This window comes from Rhinolophus sinicus, linkage group LG02 (genome assembly GCF_036562045.2).
Source record: "Rhinolophus sinicus isolate RSC01 linkage group LG02, ASM3656204v1, whole genome shotgun sequence".
Lineage (NCBI taxonomy): Eukaryota > Metazoa > Chordata > Mammalia > Chiroptera > Rhinolophidae > Rhinolophus > Rhinolophus sinicus.
The window spans coordinates 148,345,869-148,358,379 of NC_133752.1; the positions used below are offsets into that span (position 1 = coordinate 148,345,869).

At 52.5% G+C, this 12,511-nt stretch overlaps 1 long non-coding RNA gene across 1 annotated transcript in view; it reads right to left on the bottom strand.

Annotated features, from left to right (window-relative positions):
- Window positions 1-555: 555 nt before the first annotated feature.
- The window catches only part of LOC109443768 (keratin, type II cuticular Hb6), a 28,101-nt gene continuing 16,145 nt past the window's right edge, over window positions 556-12,511 (bottom strand). The window contains exons 2-10 of the long non-coding RNA XR_012493961.1: window positions 7,198-7,592; window positions 6,187-6,395; window positions 5,338-5,398; window positions 4,511-4,606; window positions 4,107-4,271; window positions 3,717-3,842; window positions 3,223-3,443; window positions 1,454-1,485; window positions 556-1,319 (exon numbers count right to left, since the gene is read on the bottom strand). This is a non-coding gene — a long non-coding RNA (keratin, type II cuticular Hb6). The remainder of the gene's footprint in view (window positions 1,320-1,453; window positions 1,486-3,222; window positions 3,444-3,716; window positions 3,843-4,106; window positions 4,272-4,510; window positions 4,607-5,337; window positions 5,399-6,186; window positions 6,396-7,197; window positions 7,593-12,511) is intronic.

Below are 12,511 nucleotides of genomic sequence, written 5' to 3' on the forward strand. Positions count from 1 at the left end.
TGGCAGAGTCAAGACTGTGAATTAGAAACCCAGTTCTCCTGCCTCTTCCCCAACGCTCTGCCTCTCCCCCACACCCCTTCCTTCCATTCTCACCGCCACACATTTTCTCGTGCACTTTCCCTTTCCAAGAATGTCTCTGGGGTGGGATGGGGGGCAAAAGCTCGATTGAGAACTAGGGCACATTTGGCCTGTCTAGAAACATCTTTGGTTGTCACAACTGGGGCTGGGGGAGTTAGTGGGTAGAGGCCAGTAATACTGCTAAACATCCTACAGTGCCCACAACAACCCCACCACAGAGAATTCTCTCGCCCAAAATGTCAACCGCATTGAAGTTGAGAAACCATGAACATACAAGATTCCCTGCCTCCATGAGTCTTTTCCTATGTTCCCAAGGTTTGGGTTGCTCAAGCCAGATGGGCAGCCTCTACTGCAGTCATTTTCAGCTGCTGAAAATGAAAAATAAATAAGTGGATGGGGGGGGTTCTGAGAAAATCTCTGGCAGGGAGCACCTCCCACATGAGAGCCCTGGAATTTTCAAGACTCTGGGGCACCGGATCCGATTAGCTACAATGAGTTTATTGGAAACACAGAGTGAAACAAAGGCAAACAAACTTGCTGGCGTGAGTCATTGGCTTTTGCGAAGCTTCCGCAGGCAGCCCTGGAAGGGGATGTTCTCCCCTCCAACAAGTCATGTCCCTCCCAGAGTTACAAGAAAACCACTCTCAGTGTCCCCCATCGCCCCCTCTCTGTTCCATGGGTACAAGCACACTGGCAGCTCTCAGAAGTGCGGGCAGGGAGATTCCGGGGCCTCCCTGTTCCTCCAAGCTTGGGGGAGGGGTCAAGCAAGACCAATGAATCCAGCAAAAAAAAAAAACAAAAAAACAACAGGAGGAAGAAAAGATGAATCCTCAGGACAACAAATCAACTACTAGAAAAGGCTACAGAAAGAGACCAAGGTGCTGCCCGAGCCTCCCCAGGGTTCAGGGCGCCTGGGGGATGGCACACATTGGGAGCAGGTAGGGAGGATGAGCTGAGTGTACACATCTGGCAACTGGTTCTTGGGAGACCAGCGGCTGGCGGTTTGTGAGGCAGCAACGGGAGGTGTGTTCCAGTGTCACGAGGTCCTGGCTGGGCAGAGGGTGCAGCCGCCTAGCACCTCTTTGATCCGCTGCAGCCAGAGCAGGGGCCGCAGGCGTTAGGCGTGCCGACCACCATGTTACCGCAGCATGGAGCACTGCAGACGCTGGTGGTGACAGCAGGAGCAGTACCGCTGGAGCAGAGATTGCCACAGACGACGCCACCGCGGGAGCTGCTGACGCCTGAATGAGGGGAGAACAGGCCCAGCATCACTCACCGCCACAGACATGGGGCTTCCGGGTAAGCAAAAATATCCCCTCCCCAAAGGCACTGGGACCACCCCAGCGGAAGAATGGCAAGGGCTCGAGCTACTTACAGACATTCACGGAGCCAACGCCCTCGCATAGCCTGTTGGGACAGGAAAAGAGATTGGTCAGTGCTGTGGAAAAGCTGCTCGAACCAGGTGGCCAACGAGCAGGGGAGACCCCTGGCCCTCCTTGTAGGCAATACATGGGCTAATCCAGAAGCCAGGGGAGCCATTCACCAGCATATGGGTTCTGGAGACAGAATGCGTGGTGTGGTGGTCCTCCACCCACTGTTAGCTGAGCAACCTCAGATTTACCCTCCCTCAGCCTACTTCCTCCTGGGGACAATCTACTCCGAGGTCTGTCATGAGGATGAAATCAAATGATACACGTAAGTGCTTAGTGCCTGTCATACAGCAAGCACTTCAGAAAAGTTAGCTGCTACTATTTCTCTTAGTACCTGAATGAATGGAATTTTAGAATCCATTCGGAACAGACTCAGAGACCATGCACACCAATTCCCTCATTTGTCAGATGGAGAAATTGAGGCCCAGAGAGGGGTAATAACCAGTGATAGAGAGGCAGGGCTATACCTCGGGCCACCTAACTCCTACCAGCCCACATTTCCTTCCCACACGCCACTATCTCCTTAAAGGACACACACAGCAGTCTCTGTGAGAGCACAGAGCCAAAGGGTTGTCAAAAATCAGCTCCAGGTGTGGAGAAAACACAGCCCACCATCTAATCACCCACACGCAGGTTTCCAAGAGAACCCACCCCAAAGCTTTTGAGCTTTTGAGCTTCCGAGAGCCCTGTGCATCAGAGGGGTGGGCCACTCAGTTTCTAGTGCCATCTCCACATGTCTTTCCAGCTTCCAAACTCAGTCTTGAAACACTCTTCTTCCCCAAATTCTTTACTGATGAAACTCCTCAGGCCCAGCGAGCCCCAGTGCCTCTGAGCTTCCCAATCGCATGAGTTTGTTGCGAGTCGCTTGATATGATCACTTTGATTTTATCTTCCAAACCTGTGTCCTCATTTCCCCAAGAGTCTACTCCCTGATGCTCCCTCTGCATCCTCACCGTCCACTCTCCTCTGCCTCAGGCCTGGGGCCCAGTTGTACCCAAGGAGGAAGGCTCAGGGTGTGAGCACCTGACCAACCTGAGGTAAAAACCCAGGGACAACATTCTGGGAGTATTGACCTCAGCTGCCCTCCGGCCATAGGAAGGCTGAATGCCCAGTGAGTCTCCCCCCGCCCCCAAAGCAAGCCACAAGCAAAAATGCCCACAGCAGGACATGGCTGCCTCAGCGAACAGGTCCCCGCTGCCTGTCTACCCTCAGTCCTACCTGCTACAATGGAAGACCACGTGGGGTACTCCCTGTAGTTAGGATATAAAACTGTGAGTTGATAGAATCCCCTATTGAAGCTGTTATTGTGGGATAAATCTGAATTCCCAGGACTGGGGCAGGACCACGACTGAGAAGAGAGCTAGAATCCTGAGGAGTATGTATAAATAACAAGGACTCAGGAGGACAGAAGCACTAACAAGAGAAGGTGGCCCCGAGCCCAGGCTGGGCTTCTCAGGAAGAGCAATTACTACAGCCTGATTCCTAGTCCTGAGGAACAGATTTGCAAAAGGTATCAATCCCAAATCAGCTCTATGTGAGCATGAGAGACTCAAATGGGTCTAGAAACATACCCAAAGGACTTACTCAAATTACCTGTCCACTTGCAGCTTAGGGAGATTTGGAAACAAGAGAGCAGTGATGCCACCAGTGTGAGGACCACGGCACGCTGAGAACCCAGGCAGAGCTGGGAGAGAAAATTGGCTGTGATATCTACCTCTGCTCCTCGCCTTCCAGCAGGCGCCTGTAGGTGGCGATCTCAATGTCCAGGCCCAGCTTGGAGTTCATCACCTCCTGGTACTCCTTGAGCAGGCAGGCCATGTCCTGCTTGGCCTTCTGCAGGGCGGCCTCCAGCTCGGCCAGCTTGCAGCGGGCATCGCTGACGGCCGTCTCGCCCTGCTGCTCAGCCTGGGTCACTGCGGTCTCCAGCTTGGTGTTCTGCGGACCCAGAAGACAACAAGGTAGGCTGTGATCTCCGGGTCTCTGTCCATTTCCTGAGTGTGTCCAGGATCTCCTCCCAGCTGGAACACCCCAGGAACAGGCCTCTCGCCTTCATCAGCTGGGTCTCCCTGAGTGACCACGGCCTGCAGCTCTAGTCGTGCAAATGGGCTGGAGAATGGGTGGTGAGACCCAGACTGGGCACACACGGCCTGGGGGAGCCTGGCTAAGGCCCCAGCCTGTGTGGTGGGCCAGGGGACAGATGGCCTGTACCTGGCACTTGGCATTCTCGACCTCGGCGGTCAGCCTCTGGATCATGCGGTTCAGCTCGTTGATCTCCTCCTTGGTGCGGCGCAGGGTCTCCCCGTGACGGATCACCGTGGCCTTCATCTCCTCGCACTGGGGGGAAGCACACATGCTCCTGAGGCTCAGGATGGGGCACCCACGGATTGCGGACACCACGGATGGTAGTGCAGGTTGTACAGTGCTCAGCCTGGGCCACCATCCATGGCAGCCCTGCCCAGACACCTCTACCTGAGAGCTGTCTGCCCTTTTGTTCCCATCCCTAGGAGTCAGAATCCCAGACAAAAGAAGCCTTTTCTAATATGTAGCTCGCATGCCTCCCACAGCCATGGTAGGAGGCAGGTGTCCTGTGCCGCTCACCTTGCTACGGTACCAGGACTCGGCCTCGGCCCGGCTGCGGCTGGCGATGTCGTCGTACTGAGCCTTGATCTCGGCCACGACACAGTCCATGTTGAGGTCGCGGCTGTTGTCCATCTTCACGACGACCGAGGTGTCTGAGATGTGGGCCTGGAGGACACGGATCTCCTGCAGGTGGTAGAGGTTTGGGGAGATAGAAGGACCTCATTTAAGTAACAGCCTCGCCCACCGTAGCGTGTACCTGGTCTTCTCAGCCCTACCCTGGCCCTCAGCCCCCACAGCCTCTGACAGCCTCTGACAGCCTCATGGACGCGACCCCCTGCCCAAACCCCGCCCACCTCCAGTCCCAGGCCAAAGCCCTCTCCTCCAGACCAGCTGCCAGTTCTGTGCCTGGGCACGACCCTCACCTCCTCATACAGTCGCCGCAGGAAGTCAATCTCCTGGGTCAGGGCCTCTGCATTGGCCTCCAGGTCTGCCTTGCGGAGGTAGGCGCAGTCCACGTCCTGAAAGGTGGGAGTCTTTGAGCTAAGACGACCCCAGGTGATTGTCAGCCAAACTCTTCTCTCTTCTCACCCACTCATGGCGCCAGGAGCAAAGGACTCGCAGTGTTCCCAGTGCCATCCCATCTCCATACCTCCTGTCCTTCCAGGGATGGAACTCACCACCTTCTCCCCTTCTGAGACAAAGCCTTTTGTGCCCTGGAGAAGGGCCCCCAGCCTCTCCCCTCTCCTACCTGGGACAGCGTCCCTCCCCTGTTCCAGGACCTGCAGAGACTGACTCCCTGCTTGGCCACGTTGACCCCTCCCTGCCCCCAGCATTCCTCCAAGACTCCACCTGTCAGTCCTGGTTCTGCTCCATCCTCCCCAACCCTGGCTCTCTGCCCCTCCTTTGCTCAGACATCTCACAATGTACACAGGACACTGTCCTTCAATAGCCACTAGAGCTGCCAGGCCTCTGGGGGACCTAAGCCACAGACCACAACCTCTGAAGCAGAGCAGGACATGCAGAGGTGGACCCAGCCATGCCCCTGCCACAGGGCACGGTACTAGTGGATATGCCAAGGTTTTTGCCCTTGGTCAAAGCCCTAGATGTGCCTTCCGTGCCCTGATGTCTGGGAATTCCCTGTCCTGATTTGGGAAGGTCACACTGCGGTTGAGACCCTCTGGGTCTCCCCAAGAAAGTTCTGTCATTCTAGATCCTTGATGTGTGTGCTTCCCGAGCCCCTGTTACCCACCTTCTTCAGAACCACGAACTCATTCTCGGCTGTTGCTCTCAGAGAAACTTCCTCTTCGTACCTGAGGCAGAAGAGGGCAGAGAGGAGGTCACAGAAGGGCAGGTCTCACCAGAGCGCCCTCCATTTCTTACCAACGAAGGGGGCAATATTAGGAACTCCCCAACACAGCTGGAACCCTGGCAGCCTTGTTGAGTCCTTTTGGTTGAATTTGGTCTGTGATGCTCTCTGAATTTTGAACTGAGGGGTTCAGGGAGCTAATCTTCTGGAACCTCATAGCCCGGTGTCCAGAGTTGCTCTGGGGTGACCTCAGGAGATAAATGAGGCCTCAGCACCCAGCTAGGAGTGGACAGTATGTCCTGGGGGCACTGCAGCCCCGGCCTCCCCTCACCTGGGTGTCCATCCTAATTCCGGTGTGCTTGGGGTCTATGAGTCCCAGAGGCCATCAGCTCTCAGCACCCTGGGCAGCGGGACACCCAGCGCTCCAGGATGTGTCAGCCCTGAGCCACACGTGGACTCGTGTTACATCCATGTGCTACAGGCGGGAGGTGAGAGGACAGGAGGAGAAGGCCTGGGAAATGGCAGGTCCTCCTCCCCACAGAGCACAGGGGACAGCCGCTAGGTGATCAGACTCTGAGAACACAAGGCTGAAGTAAGGGAGAGGCATCTCCTGGGGAAATCAGGGCCCTGCCCCTAGGCAAGCACCTGGGCAACAACTGTGCAGGTGAAATATCCTGCTACACGCTGCCAAGCTGGCCGCTCTCCCTACTTGGAAATCCTTCTGGTGTCTAATCCAAACGGGCTTTAACCTGATCATTTCCTGTGCCCAACACCACTCCTGGCCACACTCACTTCTTCTTGTAGCCCTCCATCACCTCCTGCACGTGGTTGAGCTCTGAGGCCAGCCTCCCGCTGTCAGCCTCCGCACACTCGGCCTCCCGCCTCAGCGTCTCGATGTAGCCCTCAAACAGCGGCTCCAGGTTGCTCTCGCAGCACTTGCGGTTCTGGTAGAACTGCCACTTGGTCTCCAGCAGTTTGTTCTGCTGCTCCAGGAAGCGCACCTGCCATTCGGGGTGGGAAAGTGTAAGGTGGCCGCTGGTGTCCCAAACCCAATTTGGGGGAATTGCTTTAAGGTGAATTCCCAAAGCTGGAGCTCAGCACAGATTACACAGACGCAGACAGTGGGAGACAAGGCAACTTCTGGATTTCCTGATTATCATGTATAGCTGGATATTCCAACTCAGGGATGTGAGCAAGGGGCTGGGATTGTCAGGCCCTGTCATCAGTGAACTGAGTACTCTCTCGGGTACCTGAGTCCAGGTAGCATGTGCTCAGGAGCCAGGTAGGAAGCTGAGCCCCTCACCCTGAAGCCAGAGGAGGTGCCCTCTTAGGCAGAGTTACTAGACTCAGATCTCAGTGTGAGATTTCTGGCGATGGGTAACAGGGAGATGATGTCACAGGTCATCTAAAGGAGAGCCCTGCTACCCTGGCCCCTGGCCCACTTCATCTGGTAGCCAGTCCACTCCACCCCCTCGAAAAGAACACTGTCCTCAGCCTGAGGCCGTTGAAACCTCTGTGTTTTCAGAGCAGCAATCGTTTTCCATCTCAATTCCCTGAAGTCTTGCTTGTGGTCCAGAGCAGCCAGGTCACCCCTCTTTTCCACAGTTCTGCCAATCTGAACTCTCAGCTGAGTTCTTAGTCTTGTGTGAGTGCCTGTTTGTGTTTGTGTGTCTGTTTGCTTCTCTCATCAGAATGGGAGCCTCCGCAGGCCGTGCTCTTTCTGTCTCTGAATCCCCCCTCAGTGCCCAGCCTGAAACCTGAGCATGGGTGGGGTTCAGGAAGGGTGTGATCAAGGACACCCACCTTGTCGATGAAGGCAGCGAACCTGCTGTTGAGGCACTTGATCTGCTCCTTCTCCTCATGCTTCACGCACTGCGCGTTGGGGTCGATCTCCAGGTTGAGGGGCGTGAGGAGGCTCTCGTTGACAGACACGGTGGTGATGCAGGGCGGGCTGGGTCCGCACACGCCGCCGGAGCGGTATCCGAAGCTGCGGCCACAGGAGCCAGAGCGGAAGGCCCCACAGACACTCTGGCTGCCAAATCCTCTTGCGAGGCCGCGGTAGCAGGAGATGCCACGGTAGGGGGCGGCGGTGATGCAGCAGCGGCCGGGCCGGGGCCCGCAGGCTGAGGCACAGCTGAAGGCGTTGCCAGCACAGTAAGATCCACAAGTCATGTTGTTACTTTAAGGCACAGGAGTTTCTGAGGAGGGAGAAGTCGTAACGAAGGGTTCAGTGGATGAGGTGTTTACATCTCGGACATTTTTGGGCCTTTTATATATGTGGGGAGCCTGATGCGTCCACGGGTTAGGAGCAATTACATGTCTTTTATGGGCTTGGGTTGTTTAGCTGCTGTCGCTCCTCCCTTAATGTGCTTAATTGGGGGCCAGATGCGGCCAGATGTTTATGGCTTTTTACCCTAAACTGCACAATTTTTATCTTCAAAGAGCCAACTCACTTCCCCCACACCCACCCCAACCTCCCTGTACACAGTTGGGAAAACTCAGGTATTGGAGGACAGGGGAACCGTGACTCGGTTTGGAATGGGAGGGAAAAGCAGGGCCGTGGCTCCTCCTGTACCGCCCTCATTTGATGACGTAGACGCTGCTGTCCGTGGTGCTGATCGGAACGGCTCCAGGAACACCGAGGGAGTGTGAGATTGATTAACACATGATGTGGAACTTGGGGTGCCCTGGGTAATTTCCCTCACACAGGTGGCCTCTTTCTGCACTGCCAAAACCGCCCACTTACACAATCTCTCAATCACCCCACACGAATCCAACACACCACACCACTCCCAAATCCATCACCTACTCCTATCAGCAATCAACATATCCCCCACCACACACATACACACACACACACATACACTATGCACTCACATGCTGACCTTCCCAGCCACAATCTCACATACACACTCACGTGCTCACATGCACACCCACCTACCTCCTCCCCCCTTACACACCAACCAGTCCCTAGGCCACTTATTAGACCTTCTTGGCCAGCTTATGCAGAAGGGAGGCATCCCCTCCCTCAGAGTCTTCCATAAGGCCTAAAGGGGACACGCACCGGCTCACTGGCCTCAGGAACACCCAACCATTTCCAACAAGTCCCTAAGCAAGGATGCTATGTCTGAATTTCACCTCAAACCTCCGTGTTTCCTCCAGGGCCTAGAAGGTCATGTTATGAGTCTGCACAGCTTTGAATCCGATATAATTGGCTCAACCTCAGATCGAGCCATATGAGAGGAGCATCCAACCCCCTGCCACCATTCCCTTGAGTCTGTGCTGCTTTCTATGCTATACCAACCTTGCTACCCCCTTCCCTTTACAGCAGCTTGTCAGCAACCTTGGCAGATGTCACAGTAGATCCTTATCGGTGTGTGCTGCCCCTCCAGTGTGGATAACATGGGCCTTGAACCTAAAAAGGCTGGGTAGGAGCCAAGGCTCTGCTTTGATGAGCTCAGTGTGGTCTGGGGGCAAGAGACTTCACTCCGCTGGAAATGAAGTCAGCCTTTCCCTCCCAGTGCTACCTTGGAGAATTAGAGATGTGCATGTGCTCAGTAAGCTTCAGAGCACAGTGCAGATGTGCTTTATTGTAATTATTAAGAAGCAGGAGTCTCTGGGGCAGCCTTTTTTTCAGAGTTCACATTGTAACCCACTCATGGAAGCAACCAGAGTTTTAATGAAATATATTAGACCAAAATCAAGTAGAATAGAAGAGTCAAATAGAAAACATCAGAGTGCATCATATGTAGGAATAATATTTCATGACCTTTTTGTTTCCACTGTATGTGGTGTGTATGTATATGTGTATTTAGTCACTATGCAAAATCATTTCTTAATATGATTAAAACTAAAAAATGTAAATACATGGCATATCAGTTAAGAACATAGACACAGATTCCAAACTGCCTACTTTCAAAATCCAGCTCTGCAACTTTCTAGCTGTGTAACCTCAGGCAATTACTTAACCTCTCTGTATTTCGTTTCATGATTTGTAAAAATGGGGATAACAACACCCACCTCATAAAGCTATTGTAAGGATTAAAATAATTAATCCATGTAAAGCACGTAGGGCAGAGCCTGACACACTCTGAGTATGTAATCGTATTAGTAGTAGTTGTTGCTGCTGCTACAGTAGTTATAGTGACAGGTTTGGTGGAGAACGAGGGATATGCGTGGTTGCTGCTGCTGCTGCTACAGCAACAGGTTTGATGGAATATACCTACTCACATTCCTAAACCACCTATTAAAATTCTAATGTCGCCTATCTTGAAAGACGAGTAGAAGGATTAAATTAAATAATGCATGCACAGACAATACTTAACACAGCACCTGGCACCTAGAAAGTGCTCAATAAATGTTATTCCACCATGGGACCAGCCCAAGGAGCAGGGAGGACCTGAGACCTTTAGCCATGGTTACTTCCTGAAAATAAACCTCAAATCAAATGTCCCTCCTTCAATCTCCACTCTAGCCTGGCTACCCCAGGGAAGGCCCAGTAGGAATCTCTCCTCTTAGGCAAAGGAACTATGTTACCAATCCTTGGGCAACCACACTACTGGATGATAAGAGAATCTTGGATAGTCCAAAAAGTCTGTTCTTTGTGAATAATTTAGAAACTTGTATTTCTTATTTGTCCTTAACAGACCCTCAGAAATCCTCATGATTTCTGAAAATAATATAATAATGCAAGCCCTAAATCAATGTTGTGCTCACTCATTTTGCTTTTTACCTGATCCTGAACCCTCCTGATTGGTCAATAGCCCAGGGATATCATGGGGTTGAGGGTGAGGGATATGCTATTAGAAACCCAAACAAACATAATGGAAACCCAAAAAGCAAGAGAAGTCAGGCTTTCCCTGTAGCTGGACAGAGGGAATTTGGAGTTGAGACAGAACTTCCCAGAAGGAGGGCAGGTAGTCATGGCTTCCTAAAGGAGCTTGCATTGTGTCCCCCACTGAGGGAAGCTTTATATAAAAGAAAACCACTCATTGTTCCGGAGTGGTCACCATGTTTGTGGAAACAGAGTGAACCAAAAGACCTTCAGATCTGGAGTTCAGAACCTCCTCTTTTAGCCCAAGTGGATCTTGTTTCAAGGGACAGCTGACAAAAAAGGGAAAATAAGGTGGTTTTAACACTAGGAAGTTCTTCTCCGTTCATCCTGCTCCTGTGGAAGACATTATAAGGCAGATTCCCCAAGATGGGTGATGGGTTAGACTAGATGACATCTTATTGGGGGATTCAGCAATTCTGTGATTGATAGATCCGTGCCATATCCTGAACCCTATCATAATTTTGGAGAGAAGGAGGAAGGCACTAAGAGAAGGAAGGAGACTTGGATTCTGGAGCTCTCTATCTGATAGGGAAGACAGACCCACATTCACGAGAAAGGCCAGAAGTCTGAAGAGGGTTGCTTTTCAAATGTACCATCATATGCTCAGGAATGCAATGCCTATTGACAGTGTCCATTCCGGGGCAATGTGGACTGCAGCTAGTCTGATGGCACAAGTAAGACAGTGTCCCTGGAAAGGGTGAGGACAGAGTTCAGGAAATAGGCAGGCGGGACAGTATTGGTGCATACGTGTACATGGAGGAATTTCAGAGAGTGGATGGACAATAAGGCACCCGAGGGCCTTTGGAGGAGAGAAAGGGGCTATGAGATGCTGTGATGGTGGAGAGCCAGTTAAGGTAGAGACCTCGGAAGCAGGGCCAGTGTCATTTCTGGAATTCTGCTCCATGACTGTGCGCTGGGAGGCAACCTGTGGGCTCTACATCTGGAGGACACCCAAATATCGGCACACTAGGTTTGCAAGTATCCAAGGGGCCATGTCCTTTCCAACCTTGAAGTTCATGCTTTCTGTTCACAGAAAGCAGGTTCAGGCCAGGTTCCAGGGAGAGAAATTGAGGGGTGAGGGAGTGGATGTTTACACAGCACCTGAGCTGTTAATGAGAGAGTTGACCTCAAGTCCAGCCACCAGGCAGGGTGGTTGGGTTGGTGAATTGAGGAGACGCCCAAGTCAGAGCCTTGCCTCCTCAGCCAGGACAGCCTGGGTCAGTGGCCAATTATCTGTGAGAACTCACCAGAGGTCAAGGAATCAAAAGTCCTCATGGACAACCTGGGGGAAATGAAGCCTGACTCAAGAGTTCTGCCCTTGGTGAGGCCCATCCCACTAACCAGGCTGAGCCCCTGTGCCTCTCCCAGCCCATGTCCCTTCATTGCTATAAAGCTGGAGCCAGGGTAGCCCACCACGTCAGGTAGGTCTACAACTTACCCTTAGTTCTGCGCCCCTTACCCCATCAACCTCCTCTTCCTCTGTGCTTCCACCCTTGAAGGGTCCCACCCCCATTATCCCCTGGGTCTTCTCCCCATTGTCCCTCCACTGTCCTCTACTTCCCTCTTCTTCCCTCTGTCTCCCGCAATCTACCCTGCCTCCTATCCTTCTGGCCCCCCAGCCAGTCTTTGTCCTTTTTCCAAGTGACCCTAAAGAGGAATAGTCTAAAACCAAGCAGCTCTCCCTTCTTTTTCCTAGAACGCTATCTCCCATCCACTTTTCTCTTTCCTTCCCCAACCCGACCCTGAGTTTCTATCTGCTCCAAGGCCCTCAGGATTCTTGCCCTTGTTGGCTGGCTTTCCCTACCACCCTCATTGTCGCTCAGGTAAAGGACTTTGCCTTGGTCAAAGACACATCTACTCACTTCCTCTCTCCTTCACTCCCTAGCCAGGAATATCTCCCCACTCCACCTCCAACCCTAAGAATGGTGGCCCTCTGGTCCAATTCATCTGATCCCCACCCCATCCTACCAGAAAGCTTTATACAATTAACCACCAAGCTTTGATGGCTCCATTACTCAGCACTTAATATGCAGCTGGTATTCATTTCATTCATTCAACAAGTATTTATTGAGCACCTACTATGTGCCAAGCCCTTGGAATATATCCATAAACCAAATATTTGTACTTATTAGTATGTTGCAGGGTTTGTATTTTTGCTTACAATCTTGGTATGGATCCAGATTTTCTCCTAAAACTGGAAACTCACCACAAATAAAGGTGAGCGCTCCTCCATTCTCTGGTCCTAACCCTGAGAGCACTCTGAAGGGCCCAGAAGAGGGTACT